The sequence below is a fragment of the Syngnathus floridae genome, chromosome 3, assembly GCF_059516105.1.
Source record: "Syngnathus floridae isolate MCC-2025c chromosome 3, RoL_Sflo_1.0, whole genome shotgun sequence".
Lineage (NCBI taxonomy): Eukaryota > Metazoa > Chordata > Actinopteri > Syngnathiformes > Syngnathidae > Syngnathus > Syngnathus floridae.
Window position 1 is genome coordinate 20093163 of NC_142415.1, and position 18513 is coordinate 20111675.

Here is an 18513-nt window from a genome sequence, read left to right on the forward strand (position 1 = left end):
TGTATATGAAAGGAAAAAAGAACGAATCACGTTAGGAAGTAATTCGTTCATTGAAAAGAGTTCTTCCTTTTATCCGAATCGTTCACTCACCGTCCAACACTAGCGCAGGTGTAATCACATGCCGGCTGCCTCCATTCAAAATAGCGGTGAAACGCATGAGGTAAGAACGATGTATTGTAAATTAACTACTACCAACAATCGTAATAATATGGAGAGTTAAATAATAACTTTATTAAATGATACGATGAACTATTGTACTAATATTGGTAGTATTGTAGTAATTGTTCTCGTTCGCGCGTAGCTTAGCGCTAACACAGCATTCGGAGCACCACGACGGAGTTTTAGCTTGTAGCTTGGCCTACCATCCTTCACGATTTTTTCCCTCTAAAGTGCTCTACAAATGTGTGGAAATAGTGTGTACTGTTAGAATGGTTTATAGACTTGCCCCTGAAAATGGTCAAACCTAAAGGTAAGTCTCGTTAAAAATGTGTTCATCTCGTTTATTTGAAAATATGATGTGCCGTGTTGCTTCGTTTTCAATTGGTTGATGTTAATAAAGTATTTTTGGTGTCTTTGACTGCCCAAAAGTGTTAACCAGCTGGAATATTAATATTGCCATATTGTGGCCGAGTTTAACTGTGAATTGCGCAGGTGTGTGTAATCAATTGCCGGCTGTCTCCTTTTTAAATAGCATTGAAACGCATGAGGTAAGAACGATGTTAACTATTACAAACAATCGTAATAATATGGAGAGTTGAATAATAAACAACTTTATTAAATGATACGATGAACTATTGTACTAATATTCGTAGTATTGTAGCAATTGTTCTCGTTCACGCGTTAGCGCGAACACAGCATTCGGGGCAACACGACGGAGTTTTAGCTTGTAGCTTGGCCTACCATACTTCACATTTTTTCCCCCTCTAAACTGCTCTACAAATGTATGGAAATGATTTGTACTGTTAGAATGATTGGTAGACTTGCCCCTAAATATGGGCAAACCTAAAGGTATGTCTCGTTAAAAACGTGTTTATCTCGTTAATTTGAAAATATGATGTGCCGTGTTGCTTCGCTTTCAATTGGTTGATCTTCATACAATATTTTTGGTTTCTTTGACTGCCCAAAAGTGTTAATAACCAGCTGGAATATTAATATTGCCATATTGTGGCAGAGTTTAACTGTGAACTGCGCAGGTGTGTGTCATCAATTGGCGGCTGTCTCCTTTTTAAATTGCGTTGAAACTCATGAGGTAAGAACGATGTTAACTACTACCAACAATTGTAATAATATGGAGAGTTTAATAATAAACGACTTTATTAAATGATACGATGGACTATTGTACTAATATTGGTAGTATTGTAGTAATTGTTCTCGTTCGCGCGTAGTTTAGCGCTAACAGCATATTCGGGGCAACACGACGGAGTTTTAGCTTGTAGCTTGGCCTACCATACTTCACGATTTTTCCCCTCTAAACTGCTCTACAAATGTATGGAAATGGTGTGTAATATTAGAATGATTTATAGGCTTGCCCTTAAATATGGGCAAACCTAAAAGTATGTCTCGTGAAAAATGTGTTTATCTCGTCTATTTGAAAATATTATGTGCCGTGTTGCTTCGTTTTCAATTGATGTTCATACAGTATTCTAGTGTCTTTGACTGCCCAAAAGTGTTGATAACCAGCTGGAATATTAATATTGCCATATTGTGGCCGAGTTTGAGGGTTTAAGCGTTTTAGAGAAGTAATGTTAATCTAATTTCATATTACTGTATTGGCCCAAATATAATACGACACCGATTACAAGACGACCCCCTCTTTTACAAGACTCAGGTTTGAAAAATGACTTTTTGAACACCAAATTTAATTTTTATTCAGAAAATAATTACATCTGAAACAAATGATTATACTACTATATTTGAAAGAGTAAGCATATTATTTTGCCTCTATCAAATCATGCAAAATCTGTGTCACATCTTAATATCTGAACATTTAAATATGTAAACTAAAGTGCAATTATATTTGTAGATGAATGGCTACTGGTTTTTAAAATGTAAATAAACCAATCTACTGTGATAAAACAACAAAATTGCAATAACTGCATTAAACATTAAAGTGAAGTCTAACTGTAACTAATCTTGAAACAAATCTGAATAAGGAAAAACTTTGCAATAAAATAATGCAAACTGCTACCGCTATTGTTGGGGAGCCTGAGGACTGTATCGGGGGTTGGCTCGGATGGTTATGCTCTTTTTACCCCCGGCTGTTGGTCAGAACACAGAAGGGAAAACGTGGTTTAGTTTTGATTGCGTTACCTTACTAGTATACTATTTCATGATATTCTAATATTTTGACAAAGGATATTTGAGTTTTCTTAAGCTCTATGCCATAATCAGCAACATTAAAATAATGAAAGGCTTGCAATATTTCAGTTGATTTGTAATGAATCCAGAATGTACAACATTTTTGTTTCTTTAATTGCATTACAGAAAATAAAGAACTTTATCACAATATTCTAATTTCCTGAGACAGTCCCGTATATTATGTATACTAATAACTGATTGAAGTTTAGTGGCTCAACTCTTTGTATTATACTGAAGCATGAAACCATTATGTACAACCCTTTCTGTAATTCTTTACATTCTTTTCAATTATGCTATTACTGTAGGTTTTTATGAAGTAAAAAACAAACAAAATAAACTATTTTTGTTTTGTATTGTTTTTTTTAGGGGCCTGCGCGAGTTGCATTTGCCTGCATTTCAATGGTGTAGTGGATGTTCCATGTGTGTTCATTTGGAGTTCCAAAATTACGTCAGCCATTATGATCTGAATACTTGAGAACAGCAAACAAGTAAGTCATTATTACTCATTTACAAAAGTCACACTTTACGACAAGTATTTTAGCATCTCCCAGATGTTTTAGTTTTGTCTGAGCTTAATGTTAACATACAATGCTAACAATTATAGATCAACGTTGCAGTTGTTATAACTCCAATATAACACCAATATTTGATCACAAACTTTGCAGCAACACTTGTAGGCAGAAAATATAACAATACTCACGTGCATATATTATGTATACTAAAAATTGATTGATGTTTAGTGGCTCAAATATGCTGGTGACTGCGAACCACCCAATACAGATTTGACACAGTATGTGAAGAAAATGTGATGAATGCTAAGCTTGGTTAGCTTGATGCTAACGCATTATTGAAAGCACCATCGACAGACTAACACAACCAGCATCAGTCTTTTGTTTGCAGCTATGTCATGTGCCTGCATCTGGTTGAAACTGCCTGCCCTGCCCTGCGCCTGCGTTGAGATCAGTGTTTCTCAATCATTTTCTGAGATGCCCCCCCTAGGGAGAAGAAAACATTTTACGCCACCCCAAGCTTGTACCATTATCAACATTAAACTTTAATGTTTCTTTAATGATTAAAGAAAACAAAAAATAAATAAAAAAGAAAGATCAACTTACAATAAAGAATAACATTGTTTTTTAGTTTGTAACAGAACAGATTCAATGTGCATCACTTTGCCTGAAATTAAGATAAATTATGATTATTTAAATGCTAAACATTCTTGACCAACTGCCATTTTATGCTAAAAAAATACAATAAAATAATAATTAACATACATAATATTAAATAACAGCAATAAATAATATTCAATTCAAAGTAATTAGCACCATTAACTCTGGAGCACAATATATAAAACATTTTAACCTACAAAACAAAAATAAATAAAACAATTTGTGCTGTTTTTTTAATGAAAATAAGGCAGCATGACGGAGACCATATATCCACGGCTGCAGGTAGTATCAGCTTTTCTACAAAAGTGTTGATAACCAGCTGGATTATTATTATTGACATATTGTGGCCGAGTTTGAGCGTTTAAGCGTTTTAGAGAAGTAATGTTAATCTAATTTCACATGTTGTATACTTTTGCTTAATTTTTAAATTATTTTTGTTTGTTTATTTTCACATACAAAAACATTTAAAATGTACGTAGATTAAATACATGTGAAAAAGAATGTCTCAAAAACCCTCCAGGGGCTTGCAAAGTAGCATTCTCCAGAAATATGAATACATTTAAGGTAAAATTTCAATGGATAGAGAAATATGCATCCTAATACATGTCATACAGATGAAAAAAGAAACATTAATAACAGGGATAAGGCATACAACAATAGGGAAAAAGCACACCAAAACTATAACTAAAGAGAATAATGAATGGATCCAGCCAGGTTCATTTAGCATACCATATGGAAAGTATTTAGTGTCTAAGATAAGTGATTTCAGAGCCTTCTTAAATTGGTAAGAAAAGCCCATAAAAATAGTGGAAGCGAATTGTAAATCTTTGACCCGCTGTAGCCTAGTATGTTAAATTGAGTTTGGGCTGTACGGGCTATTGGTGGTCTGAGGTCATTTGAGCTGCATGTGGGGTAATTATGGACCTGAGAATTCTGTCTAAATAAGTTATGAAAAAATAGGGGAAGGGTTCTCCCCAATGAGCCATGAAGCAAGAGACCAATTTGAAGATGATTGACTTGAAAAACAGTGAGGATACCTCGCTGAGTAAAAAGAGGCTGAGATGAACGTTTCGGATGTACACAACATATTACTCTTAGAGCTCGTTTCTGCAGACCATATATAGGCTCAAGTCTGTTACAAGCATGAAATCATTATGTGCAAGCTGTTTTTATTTAATTCTTTACATTCTTTTCAATTATGCTATGACTGTAGGTTTTTATAACGTAAAAAATAAATTAAATGAACTATTTTCCTTTTGTAATTTTTTTTAGGGGGCTGCACGAGTTGCATTTGCCTGCCTTTCAATGTCTACTGTAAATTCCATATGTTCATTTGGAGTTCCAAAAATTACGTCAGCCATTATGATCTGAATACTTGAGAAGAACAGCAAACAAGTAAGTCATTATTTCTCATTTACAAAAGTCACACTGTACGACAAGTATTTTAGCAACTCCCGGATGTTTTAGTTTTGTCTGAGCTTAATGCTAACATACAATGCTAACAATTCTAGATTAAGGTTGCAGTCATATAACTCCAATATAACTGATATTTGAACACAAACTTTACAGCAACACTTGTAGACAGAAAATATAACTAAACTCAGAGGCATATATTATGTATTCTAAAAAGTGATTGAAGCTTAGGGGCTCAAATATTTTGGTGATTGCGAACCACCCAATACAGATTTGACACTGTGTGTGAAGAAAATGTGATGAATGCTAAGCTTGGTTAGCTTGATGCTAACGCATTATGGAAAACACCATCGACAGACTAACACAACCATGCTAACAATTCTAGATTAATGTTAGTCATTATAACTCCAATATATCACTGATATTTGAACACAAACTTGGCAGCAACACTTGTAGGCAGAAAATATAACAATACTCACAGCATACAATATATTATGTATACCAAAAATTGATTGAAGCTTAGTGGCTCAAATATTTTGGTGGCTGCGAACCACCCAATACAGATTTGACACAGTATGTGAAGAAAATGTGATGAATGCTAAGGTTGGTTAGCTTGATGCCAACGCATCAATGGTGGAAAACACCATCGACAGATTAACGCAACTAGCATAAGTCTTTTGTGTGCGGCTATGTCATGTGCCCTCATCTGGTTGAAACTGCTCACCCTTGCCCTGCCCTGCCCTGCCCTGCCCTGCCCTGCCCTGCCCTACCCTGCCCTGCCCACCCCACCCCACCCCTGCCATGCCATGCCCTGCGCCTGCGCTTAGTTCAGTGCTGCTCAATCAATTCCCTGATGCCCCCCAGGGAGAAAAAGACATTTTGAGCCCCCCACGCTTGTACCCTTATTAACATTAAACTTGAATGATTCTTCAATGATTAAAGCAAACAAAACTAAATCAAAAAGACGTCTGCCATTATGATCTGAAGACTCGAGGAGAACAGCAAACAAGTAAGTCATTATATTTCATTTACAAAAGTCACACTGTACGACACGTATTTTAGCATCTCCCGGATGTTTGTTTTGTCTGAGCTTAATGCTAACATATAATGCTAACAATTCTAGATTAATGTTGCGGTCATTATAACTGCAATATAACACTGATATTTGAACACAAACTTTGCAGCAACACTTGTAGGCAGAAAATATAACAATACTCGCAGCATACAATATATTATGTATACCTAAAACTGATTGAAGCTTAGTGGCTCAAATATTTTGGTGGCTGTGAACCACCCAATACAGATTTGACACAGTATGTGAAGAAAACGTGATGAACGCTAAGGTTGGTTAGCTTGATGCTAGCGCATCAATGGTGGAAAACACCATCGACAGATTAACGCAACTAGCATAAGTCTTTTGTGTGCGGCTATGTCATGTGCCCGCATCTGGTTGAAACTGCCCACCCTTGCCCTGCCCTGCCCTACCCTGCCCTGCCCTGCCCTGCGCCTGCGCTTAGATCAGTGCTGCTCAATCAATTCCCTGATGCCCCCAGAGAGAAAAAAACATTTTGAGCCCCCCACGCTTGTACCCTTATTAACATTAAACTTGAATGATTCTTCAATGATTAAAGCAAACAAAACTAAATCAAAAAGAAAGGTCAACTTACAGTAAAGAATAACTGTATTATAACATTGTTTTTGTGTCTGTAACAGAAAAGATTGAATGTGCATCACTTTGCCTGAAATTAAAAAATAAATTGTGAATTTTTAAACTCTAAACATTCTTGACCAGCTGCCATTTTGTGCTGAAGAAAATACAAAATAATGAGCAAACATAATATTAAATGAAATAACAGCAATAATTAATATTCAATTCAAAGTAAGAAGCACAATATTTAAAACATTTTATCCTACAAAACAAAAGTAAGTAAAATGATTTCTTTTTTAATGTGAATGAGGCAGCATGACGGAGACCATATCCACGACTGCAGGTAGGTCTTTTGCAATGGTGTTTTTTTTTTTGCACTGAGCAATTTGGTACGCTGCCTTGGACGTGCCTGGATGAAGCCAGGACTGCTTCGAATGCGCCTGGACGAAGCAAAGACCGACTTGGATGCGCTTGGACCAAGCCAGGACTGCCTGGGATGCGCCTGGACAATGCCGGGACCGCCTTGGATGCGCTGAGACCAAGCCAGGACCACCTTGAATGCGCCTGGACGACTCCGCGACTGACTTTAATGCACCGAGTCGACGCCAGGACTGCCTTTGATGTGCCTGGACAAAGCCGGGCCTGCCTCGGATGCGCCTGGACGATGCCGGGACCGCGTCGAATGCGCCTGGATGACTTTGGAACTACCTTGGATGTGCCTGGACGACGTCAGAACTGCCTTGGATGCATCTGGACGATGCTTGGACCGCCTTGGATGAGCCTTGAATGCGCCTTGGACGTGCTTGGACGCTGGGATCGCCTTGGTCACGCCTGGACGACGCCGGAGAACCATTTTACATGCGCCTGGACGACGCCGGGATTGCCTTGGATGCGCCTGGACGACGCCAGGACTGCCTTGGATGCGCCTTGAATGCGCCTGGGTGAGGCCGGGACCGCCTTGGATATGCTTTGGATGCGCCAGGACAACGCTGAGACCGCCTTGAATGCGTCTGGACGCCGCTGGGACTGCCTTGGATGTCTCTGGACGACGCCGGGACAGCCTTGAATGCGCCTGGTTGACGCCAAGCTCAGCTTGGATGCGCCTGGACGACGGCGGGATCACCTTGGATGCTTCTGGATGACGCCGGGATCACCTTGGATGCGCCTCAGTGATGCTTGGACCACATTGGATGCGCCTGTAAGACGCCAAGACTACTTTGGATGCCCCTGGACGACCCCAGGACCACCTAGGATGCCCCTGGACGACTTGAAATGTGGCTTGAAATGTGCCTCGGATGCACCTTGGATGCACCTAATGGACGCCAGGACCACCCTGGATGCACCTTGGATGTGCCCAGACGATGCCAGGACTGCCCTGGATGTGCCTGGAAGACGTTGGGACCACCTTTTACCCGCCTAGACGACGCCGGGATCTCTTTGGATGCACCTGGACCACGCCGGGACTGCCTTGGATGCAGCTGGACGAAGCCGGGACTGCCTTGGATGCAGCTGGACGAATCCGGGACTGCCTTGCATGCGCCTGGACGACGCCGGGACGGCCTTGGTTGCACCCGGCCGACGCCGGGACCGCCTTGGATGCGCCTGGACGACGCCGGGGCAGCCTTGTGTGGGCCTGGACAACGCCGGGGCCGCGTCTGATGCTCCTGAATGACTCCGGGACAGCCTTGGGTGTGCCTGGACGACGTCAGAACTGCCTTGGATGTACCTGGACGACGCTTGGACCGCCTTGAATGCGCCTTAGACATGCCTGGAAGAGGCAGGGACCATCTTGCATGCACCTGGACGATGCAGGAACCGCCTGGGATGCGCCTTGTATGCGCCTGGATGTAGCCGGGATCGCCTTGGATGCGCCTGGACGATGCTTGGACCGCCTTGGATGCGCCTGGATGACGCCGGGACCCCCTTGGATGCGTCATGGATGCGCCTGGACTACAGCGAGACCGCCTTGGATGCGTATGGACGACGCCGGGACCGCCTTGGTTGCTCTTGGACAACACCTGGACCGCCTTGCTTGCGCCTGGACGACGCCGGGACCGCCTTTGGTGCGCCTGGACGTTGCCAAGGCGCCTAGATAATTCTGAGACCACCTTGGATGCGCCTGGACGACATTGGGACCGTCTTGGATGTGCCTGGACGACGCTGGGATTGCCTTGGATGCCCTTTGTGACCTCTGGACCGCCCTTGATGCGCCTGGACAACACCGGGACCGCCTTGTATGCGCTTGGACGACGTCGGGATTGCCTTGGTTGCACCTGGACGACGCTGGGACTGCCTTGGATGCGCCTGGAGGACGTCGGGAATGCCTTGGATGCGCCTGGACGATGCTGGAACTGCCTCGGATGCACCTTGGATGTGCCTTGGATGCCCCTGGACGACACCAGGACCGCCTTGGATGCGCCTGGATGATGCCGGGACTGCCTTGGATGCGCCTTGGATGCACCTGGACGCACCTAGACGACGCCGGAACCGCCTTGTGTGCGCCTGGACAACGCCGGGGCCGCCTCGGATGCGCCTTGAAGTAAATAGACAAATAGATAAAAGCAGTAAATAGAAAAAATTAGCTGAGTAAATAGATTAAATCGATAAGTGTGAGTAGATAAGAAAATAGATAAAAATTGATAAGTAAACAGCAACAAATAGATAAGTAAATAGATCAAAACAGATGTAAATAGCTGGAAATACGAAAGTAAATAGCTAAAAATAGATTAGTAAATAGATCAAATTAGAAAAGTAACTAGATTAAAATAGACAAAATTAGAAAAGTAAATAGATAAAAATAGAAAAGTAAATACATTAACAAGTGTATAGAGGTAGATAAGTAAATAGATAAAAATGCATAAATAAAAGAGATAAAATTAGATAAAATAGATAAATATATAAAAATAGAAAAATAAATAGATGAATTTATAGTTAAATAAATAAAAATAGATAAGTAAATAGATAAAAATAGTGGCTGGATGGATGGATGGATGGAGGATGGATAAAATTAGATAATTAAATAGATAAAATAAATACGTATATACAAGTAGATAAGTAATTAAATAAAAATGGATAAGTAAAATAGATAAAAATAGCTAAGGTAGATAAATATATAAAAATAGAAATATAAATAGATAAAAATGGATAGTTAAATAGATAAAAATAGATAAGTAAATAGATAAAAATAGTGGCTGGATGGATGGATGGATGGATGGAGGGATGGATAAAATTAGATAGATAAATAGATAAAATAGATAAGTATATAGAAGTAGATAAGTAAATAGATAAAATTAGATAATTAAATAGATAAAAATAGATAAGTAAATAGATAAAAATAGTGGCTGGATGGATGGATGGATGGAGGGATGGATAAAATTAGATAGATAAAATAGATAAGTATATAGAAGTAGATAAGTAAATAGATAAAATTAGATAATTAAAAAGATTTAAAATAAAAATTAAATGGATAAAAATAGAAGAATAAATAGATAAAATAGAAAAGTAAATAAAGCATATAGAAGTAGATAAGTAAATAGATAAAATTAGATAAATAAATAGATAAAAATAGATAAGTAAATAGATAAAAATAGTGGCTGGATGGATGGATGGATGGAGGGATGGATAAAATTAGATAGATAAATAGATAAAATAGATAAGTATATAGAAGTAGATAAGTAAATAGATAAAATTAGATAATTAAATAGATTTAAAATAAAAATCAAATGGATAAAAATAGAAGAATAAATAGATAAAATCGAAAAGTAAATAAATCAAACTAGAAAAGTTAATAGATAAAATTGATGGATAAAAATAGATGAAAAAGATAAAACTGATAAGTAGTTAAATAGATAAAGATATAAAGTAAATAGACAAAATAGATAAAAATAGTGAAGTAAATTAACTAGATAAAATTAGAAAATTAAATAAAGTAGATAAAAATAGAAAACTAAATAGATAAAGTAGATAAAATAAAAAAGTAAATAGATAAAATAGAAAAAAATAGATAAAATAGATAAAATTAGTAAAGTAAAAAAGATAACTAGATAAAATTAGAAAATAAAGTATATAAAATCACTAAAAATGAAAAAAACAAATAGAATACATCAAAATAGGAAAGTAAATAGATAAAATAGATAAAAATAGAAAAGTAAATAGTTAAAATAGATAAAAATAGAAACGTATATAGATAAAGTATATCAAAATAGATAAGTAAATAGATCAAAATAGAACAGTAGATTAATTAGATACATGAAAATAGTAAAGTAAATAGGTAAAATAGATGAAAATAGAAACGTAAATTGATGAAATAGATAAAATGGAAAACTTAATTGGTAAAATAGATGTAAATAGAGAAGTGAATTGTTTGAATAGATAAAAATTGTATAGATGAACTAGATAAGTAGCAGGGAAGCAAGGCCACCAAGGTGCCCACCGGCGTCCAGGCGCACTAAGCCGGGCCTGCCTGGATGGCGCTGGGACCGCATTGGATGCGCCTGGACGACGGCGGGATCACTTTGGATGCTTCTGGATGACGCCGGGATCACCTTGGATGCACCTCGACGATGCTTGGACCACATTGGATGCGCCTCTAAAACGACAAGACCACCTTGGATGCGCCTTGAATACCCCTGAACGACACCAGGACCACCTAGGATGCCCCTAGACGACTTGAAATGTGGCTTGAAATGTGCCTCGGATGCACCTTGGATGCACCTAATCGACGCCAGGACAACCTTGGATGTGCCCAGACGATGCCAGGACTGCCCTGGATGTGCCTGGAAGACGCTGGGACCACCTTGTGCCCGCCTAGACGACGCCGGGATCACTTTGGATGCACCTGGACCGTGCCAAGACTGCCTTGGATGCAGCTGGACGAAGCCGGGACTGTCTTGGATGCAACTGGACGAAGCCGGGACTGCCTTGCATGCGCCTGGACGACGCCGGGACGGCCTTGGTTGCACCCGTCCGACGCCGGGACCGCCTTGGATGCGCCTGGACGACGCCGGGGCAGCCTTGTGTGGGCCTGGACAACGCCGGGGCCGCGTCTGATGCTCCTGAATGACTCCGGGACAGCCTTGGGTGTGCCTGGACGACGTCAGAACTGCCTTGGATTTACCTGGACGACGCTTGGACCGCCTTGAATGCACCTTGGACATGCCTAGAAGAGGAAGGGACCATCTTGCATGCGCCTGGACGATGCAGGAACCGCCTGGGATGCGCCTTGTATGCGCCTGGATGGAGCCGGGATCGCCTTGTATGCGCCTGGATGGAGCCGGGATCGCCTTGGATGCGCCTGGACGATGCTTGGACTGCCTTGGATGCGCCTGGATGACACTGGGACCACCTTGGATGCGTCATGGATGCGCCTGGACTAAAGCGAGATCACCTTGGATGCGTATGGACGACGCCGGGACCGCCTTGGTTGCGCTTGGACGACACCTGGACCGCCTTGCTTGCGCCTGGACGTCGCCGGGACCGCCTTTGGTGCGCCTGGACGATGACAAGGCGCCTAGATAATTCTGAGACCACCTTGGATGCGCCTGGACGACACTGGGACCGTCTTGGATGTGCCTGGACGACGCTGGGATTGCCTTGGATGCCCTTTGTGACGTCTGGACCGCCCTTGATGCGCCTGGACAACACCGGGACCGCGTTGAATGCGCCTGGACGACGCCGGGACCGCCTTGGTTGCGCCTGTACGACGCCAGGACGGCCTTGGATGCGTCTGGACGATGCCGGGACGGCCTTGGATGCGCCATGATTGCGCCTTGGATGCGCCTGGATGACACCAGGACCTCCTTAGGTGTGCCTGGATGATGCCTGGACCACCTTGGATAAGACTTGGATGTGCTTGGGCAACTTCGGGACTGCCTTGGATGCGCCTGGACGACGCTGGCACTGTCTTGGATGCGCCTCTGATAAGCCTTGGATGCGCCTGGTCAACGTCGAGACTACCTTGGATACGCCATCAATGCGCCTTGTATTCGCCTGGACGAGGCCGCGACTGCCTTGGATAGGCCTGAAAGACGCCGGTATCACCTTGGATGCGCCTGGACAAAGCCGTGACTGCCTTGGATGCGTCTGGATCACGCCGTGACTTCCTTGGATGCGTCTGGATCACGCCGTAACCTACTTGTATGCGCCTGGACGAAGCCGGGACTGCCTTAGATGTGCCTTGGATGCGCCTGGATGATGAAGAGACTGCCTTGGCTGCGCCTCGGCTGCGGCTCGGCTGCGGCTCGGCTGCGCCTCGGCTGCGGCTCGGCTGCGGCTCGGCTGCGGCTCGGCTGCGGCTCGGCTGCGGCTCGGCTGCGGCTAGGCTGCGGCCAGGCTGCGGCTAGGCTGCGGCTAGGCTGCGGCTAGGCTGCGGGTAACGCCTTGGACATGCTTCGGATGAACTTGGAAGACACCGGGACTGCCTTGGATGCGCCTGGACGACGCCGGGACTTCTTTGGATGTTCCTTGGTTGCGCCTGGACGACGCCGGGCCTGACTTGGATGCGCCTGGACGACGCAGAGACCGCCTTGGATATGCTTTGGATGCGCCTGCACGACGCCAGGACCGCCTAGGATGCACCTGAAAAACGCCGGGACTGCCTTGAATGCGTCTTGTATGCGCCTGGACAACGCCGGGACTGCCTTGGATGCTGCTTGGATGCGCCTCGGATGCGCCTCTGATGCGCCTGTACGACACAAGGACCGCTTTGGATGTGTCTGGACGTTGCTGGGACCGTCTTGGATGTGCTTTTGATGTGCCTGGATGACGCCGGGACAGCGTTGGATGCGCCTTGGATGCCCCTGGACGACCCCAGGACTCCCTTGGATGAGGCTGGACGACTACGGGAATGTCAAGGATGCACCTTGGATGCGCCTGGACGACGCCGGGACTGCCTCGGATATGTCTTTGATACGCCTGGACTACGCCAGTACCACCGTGGATGCGCCTGGATGACTTCGGGACTGCCTAGGATGTGCCTCGGATGCGTCATGGATGCGCCTGGACTATGGCAAGACCGCCTTGGATGCTCCTGGACGACGCAGGGACTGCCTTTGTTGCGCCTAGACGACACCGGGACCACCTCGGATGCACTTTGGATGCGCCTGATCGGCGCTGGGACAGTCTTGGATGTGCCTGGACAACGCCTGGACCGCCTTGTATGCGCCTGGACGATCCTGGGACCGCCTTGGTGGCGCCTGGACAACACTGGGACCACCTTGGATGCGCGTAGACGATGCTGGGACTGCCTATGATGCGCGTTTGATGCGCCTGTGCGTCACCAGGACCGCCTTGAATGTGCCTGAATGACGCCGACATCGTCTTGGATGTGGCTTGGATGCGCCGGGACGACGCCTGGACCTTCTTGGAATGAGCCTGGACGACGCCGGGATCACCTTGGATGAGGCTGGATGACTCAGGGACTGCCTTGGATGAGCCTGGATGACGCCGGCACTGCCTTGGATGTACCTTGGAAGCGCTTGGACGACACCGGAACCACCGTGGATGCTCCTGGACAACGCCGGGATTGCCTAGGATGAGCCTTAGATGCGCCTGGATGATGCCAAGACTGCCGTGAGTGCACTTGAACGACTCCGGGATCGCCTCGGATGCGCCTGGATGAAGCCGGGACTGCCTTGGATAAGCCTTGGATGCACCTTGAAAGCGCCTGGACGACGCTGGTACCGCTTTGGATGTGCCTGGATGACGCTGGGACTCCCTTGGATGGGCCTGGACAACGCCAGGACCGCCTTGGATGCGCCCTGGACGACGCCGGGATCACCTTAGATGTGCCTGGATGACCCTGGGACCAATTCGGATGCGCCTGGTCAACGTCGAAACCGCTATGGATGCGCACGGACGACGACGGGAACGCCTAGTGTGCGACTGGACAACCCCGAGATTGCCTTGGATGCGTCTGGAAGACGCTGGGACTGCCTTGGATGGACCTGGAAGACGCTGGGACCGCCTTGGATGCACCTGGACTTGGCCGGGACCGCCTCTGATGTGCCTTTGATGCACCTTGGATGCGTTTGGCGAGGCCATGGAGAATGACTCTCAGACGGCTTCGAGGAAATTCTGGTCCACCATCCGGCGTCTCAGGAGCGAAGCAGTGCAACGTCAACACTGTTTACAGTGGGGATGGCGTGCTGCTGACCTCGACCCAGGACGTCGTGAGTCGGTGGGGAGAATGCTTCGAAGACCTCCTCAATTCCACCTACACGCCTTCCGTTGTGGAAGCAGGGCCTGGAGACTCTGAGGCGGATTCTCCAATCTCTGGGGTCGAAGTCACTGAGGTAGTTAAAAAACTCCTCGGTGGCAAGGCCCCGGGGGTGGATGAGATCCACCCGGAGTTCTTAAAGGCTCTGGATGTTGTGGGGCTGTCATGGCTGACACACCTCTACAACGTTGCGTGGACATCGGGGACAGTGCCTCTGGATTGGCAGACTGGGGTGGTGGTTCCCCTCTTTAAGAAGGGGGACCGGAGGGTGTGTTCCAATTACAGGGGAATCACACTCCTCAGCCTCCCTGGTGAGGTCTATTCAGGGGTGCTGGAGAGGAGGGTCCGTCGGGACCGCCTTGGATGTGCCTTGGATTTGCTTTTAATCAACCTTGGAAGCTTTTGGACGACCCTGGGAACCGTTCTAAATGCACCTTGGATGCACCTGGACAACGCTTGGACTGCCTTGAATGCGCCTGGACGACATCAGTATAGCTATGGGTGCGCCTGGACGCTGCTCTGACTTCTTTGGATGCACCTGGACAACGCCGGGACTGTCTTGGATGTGCCTGGACTATGCTGGTACCACCTTGCATGCGCCTGAACGTTGGGACCGCCTTGGTTGAGCCTGGGTGATGCTGGGACTGCCTCGGATGCGGCTGGACGATGCCGGGACTGCCTTAGATACTCCTTGAATGCTTCTGGACCTCGACAGGACTGCCTTGGATGTGTCTAGACGAAGCCAGGACCGCCTTGGATTCACCTTGGACGACTCAGGGATCATCTTGTATGCGCCAGGATGACACTGAGACCGGCTTTGAATGCGCCTGGACGACGCCGGTTCCGGCTTGGATGCGCCTGGACAACGCCTGGACTGCCTTGGATGAGCCTTGGATGCACCTTGGAAGCGCCTGGACGACGCCGGCACCGCTTTGGATGTGCCTGGATGACGCCGGGACTCCCTTGGATGGGCCTGGACAACGCCAGGACCGCCTTGGATGCGCCCTGGACGACGCTGGGATCACCTTAGATGTGCCTGGATGACACTGGGACCAATTCGGATGCGCCTGGTCAACGTCGAAGCCGCTCTGAATGTGCACGGACGATTACGGGGCCGCCTAGTGTGCGCCTGGACAACCCCGAGATCGCCTTGGATGCGTCTGGAAGACGCTGGGACTGCCTTGGATGGGCCTGGAAGACGCCGGGACCGCCTTGGATGGACCTGGACTTGGCCGGACCGCCTCTGATGCGCCTTTGATGCACCTTGGATGCGTTTGGCGAGGCCATGGAGAATGACTCTCGGACGGCTTCGAGGAAATTCTGGTCCACCATCCGGCGTCTCAGGAGCGAAGCAGTGCAATGTCAACACTGTTTACAGTGGGGATGGCGTGCTGCTGACCTCGACCCGGGACGTCGTGAGTTGGTGGGGAGAATACTTCGAAGACCTCCTCAATTCCACCTACACGCCTTCCGTTGAGGAAGCAGGGCCTGGAGACTCTGAGGCGGATTCTCCAATCTCTGGGGTCGAAGTCACTGAGGTAGTTAAAAAACTCCCCGGTGGCAAGGCCCCGGGGGTGGATGAGATCCGCCCGGAGTTCTTAAAGGCTCTGGATGTTGTGGGGCTGTCACTGCTGACACGCCTCTACAACGTTGCGTGGACATCGGGGACAGTGCCTCTGGATTGGCAGACTGGGGTGGTGGTTCCCCTCTTTAAGAAGGGGGACCGGAGGGTGTGTTCCAATTACAGGGGAATCACACTCCTCAGCCTCCCTGGTGAGGTCTATTCAGGGGTGCTGGAGAGGAGGGTCCGTCGGGACCGCCTTGGATGTGCCTTGGATTTACTTTTAATCAACCTTGGAAGCTTTTGGACGACCCTGGGAACCGTTCTAAATGCTCCTTGGATGCACCTGGACAACGCTTGGACTGCCTTGGATGCGCCTGGACGACATCAGTATAGCTATGGGTGCGCCTGGACGCTGCTTTGACTTCTTTGGATGCACCTGGACAACGCCGGGACTGTCTTGGATGTGCCTGGACTATGCTGGTACCACCTTGCATGCGCCTGAACATTGGGACCGCCTTGGTTGAGCCTGGATGATGCTGGGACTGCCTCGGATGCGCCTGGACGATGCCGGGACTACCTTAGATACTCCTTGAATGCTTCTGGACCTCGACAGGACTGCCTTGGATGTGTCTAGACGAAGCCAGGACCGCCCCTGATTCACCTTGGACGACTCAGGGATCATCTTGTATGCGCCAGGATGACACTGAGACCGGCTTTGAATGCGCCTGGACGACGCCGGTTCCGGCTTGGATGCGCCTGGACAACGCCGGGACTGCCTTGGATGAGCCTTGGATGCACCTTGGAAGCGCCTGGACGACGCCAGCACCGCTTTGGATGTGCCTGGATGACGCCGGGACTCCCTTGGATGGGCCTAGACAACGCCAGGACCGCCTTGGATGCGCCCTGGACGACGCCGGGATCACCTTAGATGTGCCTGGATGACGCTGGGAACAATTCGGATGCGCCTGATCAACGTCGAAGCCGCTCTGAATGTGCACGGACGATGACGGGGCCGCCTACTGTGCGCCTGGACAACCCCGAGACCGCCTTGGATGCGTCTGGAAGACGCTGGGACTGCCTTGGATGGGCCTGGAAGACGCCGGGACCGCCTTGGATGGACCTGGACTTGGCCGGACCGCCTCTGATGCGCCTTTGATGCACCTTGGATGAGTTTGGCGAGGCCATGGAGAATGACTCTCGGACGGCTTCGAGGAAATTCTGGTCCACCATCCGGCGTCTCAGGAGCGAAGCAGTGCAACGTCAACACTGTTTACAGTGGGGATGGCGTGCTGCTGACCTCGACCCGGGACGTCGTGAGTTGGTGGGGAGAAAACTTCGAAGACCTCCTCAATTCCCCCTACACGCCTTCCGTTGAGGAAGCAGGGCCTGGAGACTCTGAGGCGGATTCTCCAATCTCTGGGGTCAAAGTCACTGAGGTAGTTAAAAAACACCTCGGTGGCAAGGCCCCGGGGGTGGATGAGATCCGCCCGGAGTCCTTAAAGGCTCTGGATGTTGTGGGGCTGTCATGGCTGACACGCCTCTACAACGTTGCGTGGACATCGGGGACAGTGCCTCTGGATTGGCAGACTGGGGTGGTGGTTCCCCTCTTTAAGAAGGGGGACCGGAGGGTGTGTTCCAATTACAGGGGAATCACACTCCTCAGCCTCCCTGGTGAGGTCTATTCAGGGGTGCTGGAGAGGAGGGTCCGTCGGGACCGCCTTGGATGTGCCTTGGATTTGCTTTTAATCAACCTTGGAAGCTTTTGGACGACCCTGGGAACCGTTCTAAATGCACCTTGGATGCACCTGGACAACGCTTGGACTGCCTTGAATGCGCCTGGACGACATCAGTATAGCTATGGGTGCGCCTGGACGCTGCTCTGACTTCTTTGGATGCACCTGGACAACGCCGGGACTGTCTTGGATGTGCCTGGACTATGCTGGTACCACCTTGCATGCGCCTGAACATTGGGACCGCCTTGGTTGAGCCTGGATGATGCTGGGACTGCCTCGGATGCGGCTGGACGATGCCGGGACTGCCTTAGATACTCCTTGAATGCTTCTGGACCTCGACAGGACTGCCTTGGATGTGTCTAGACGAAGCCAGGACCGCCTTGGATTTACCTTGGACGACTCAGGGATCATCT

General features: G+C 47.1%; 1 protein-coding gene across 5 annotated transcripts in view; it reads left to right on the forward strand.

The window, feature by feature from the left end:
- The window catches only part of cbfa2t3 (CBFA2/RUNX1 partner transcriptional co-repressor 3), a 156586-nt gene continuing 138073 nt past the window's right edge, over positions 1-18513 (forward strand). For 2 of the 5 annotated variants that reach the window (XR_015857355.1, XM_088370118.1), the window contains exons 1-3: positions 1-160; positions 2725-2846; positions 4800-4922. The gene's annotated coding sequence lies outside the window, so the exon portion shown is untranslated. Of the gene's footprint in view, positions 161-181; positions 470-548; positions 708-857; positions 1009-2724; positions 2847-4799; positions 4923-18513 lie in introns of those variants that run through there. The other 3 variants (XM_088370120.1, XM_088370119.1, XM_088370121.1) reach the window with 3 other exon arrangements.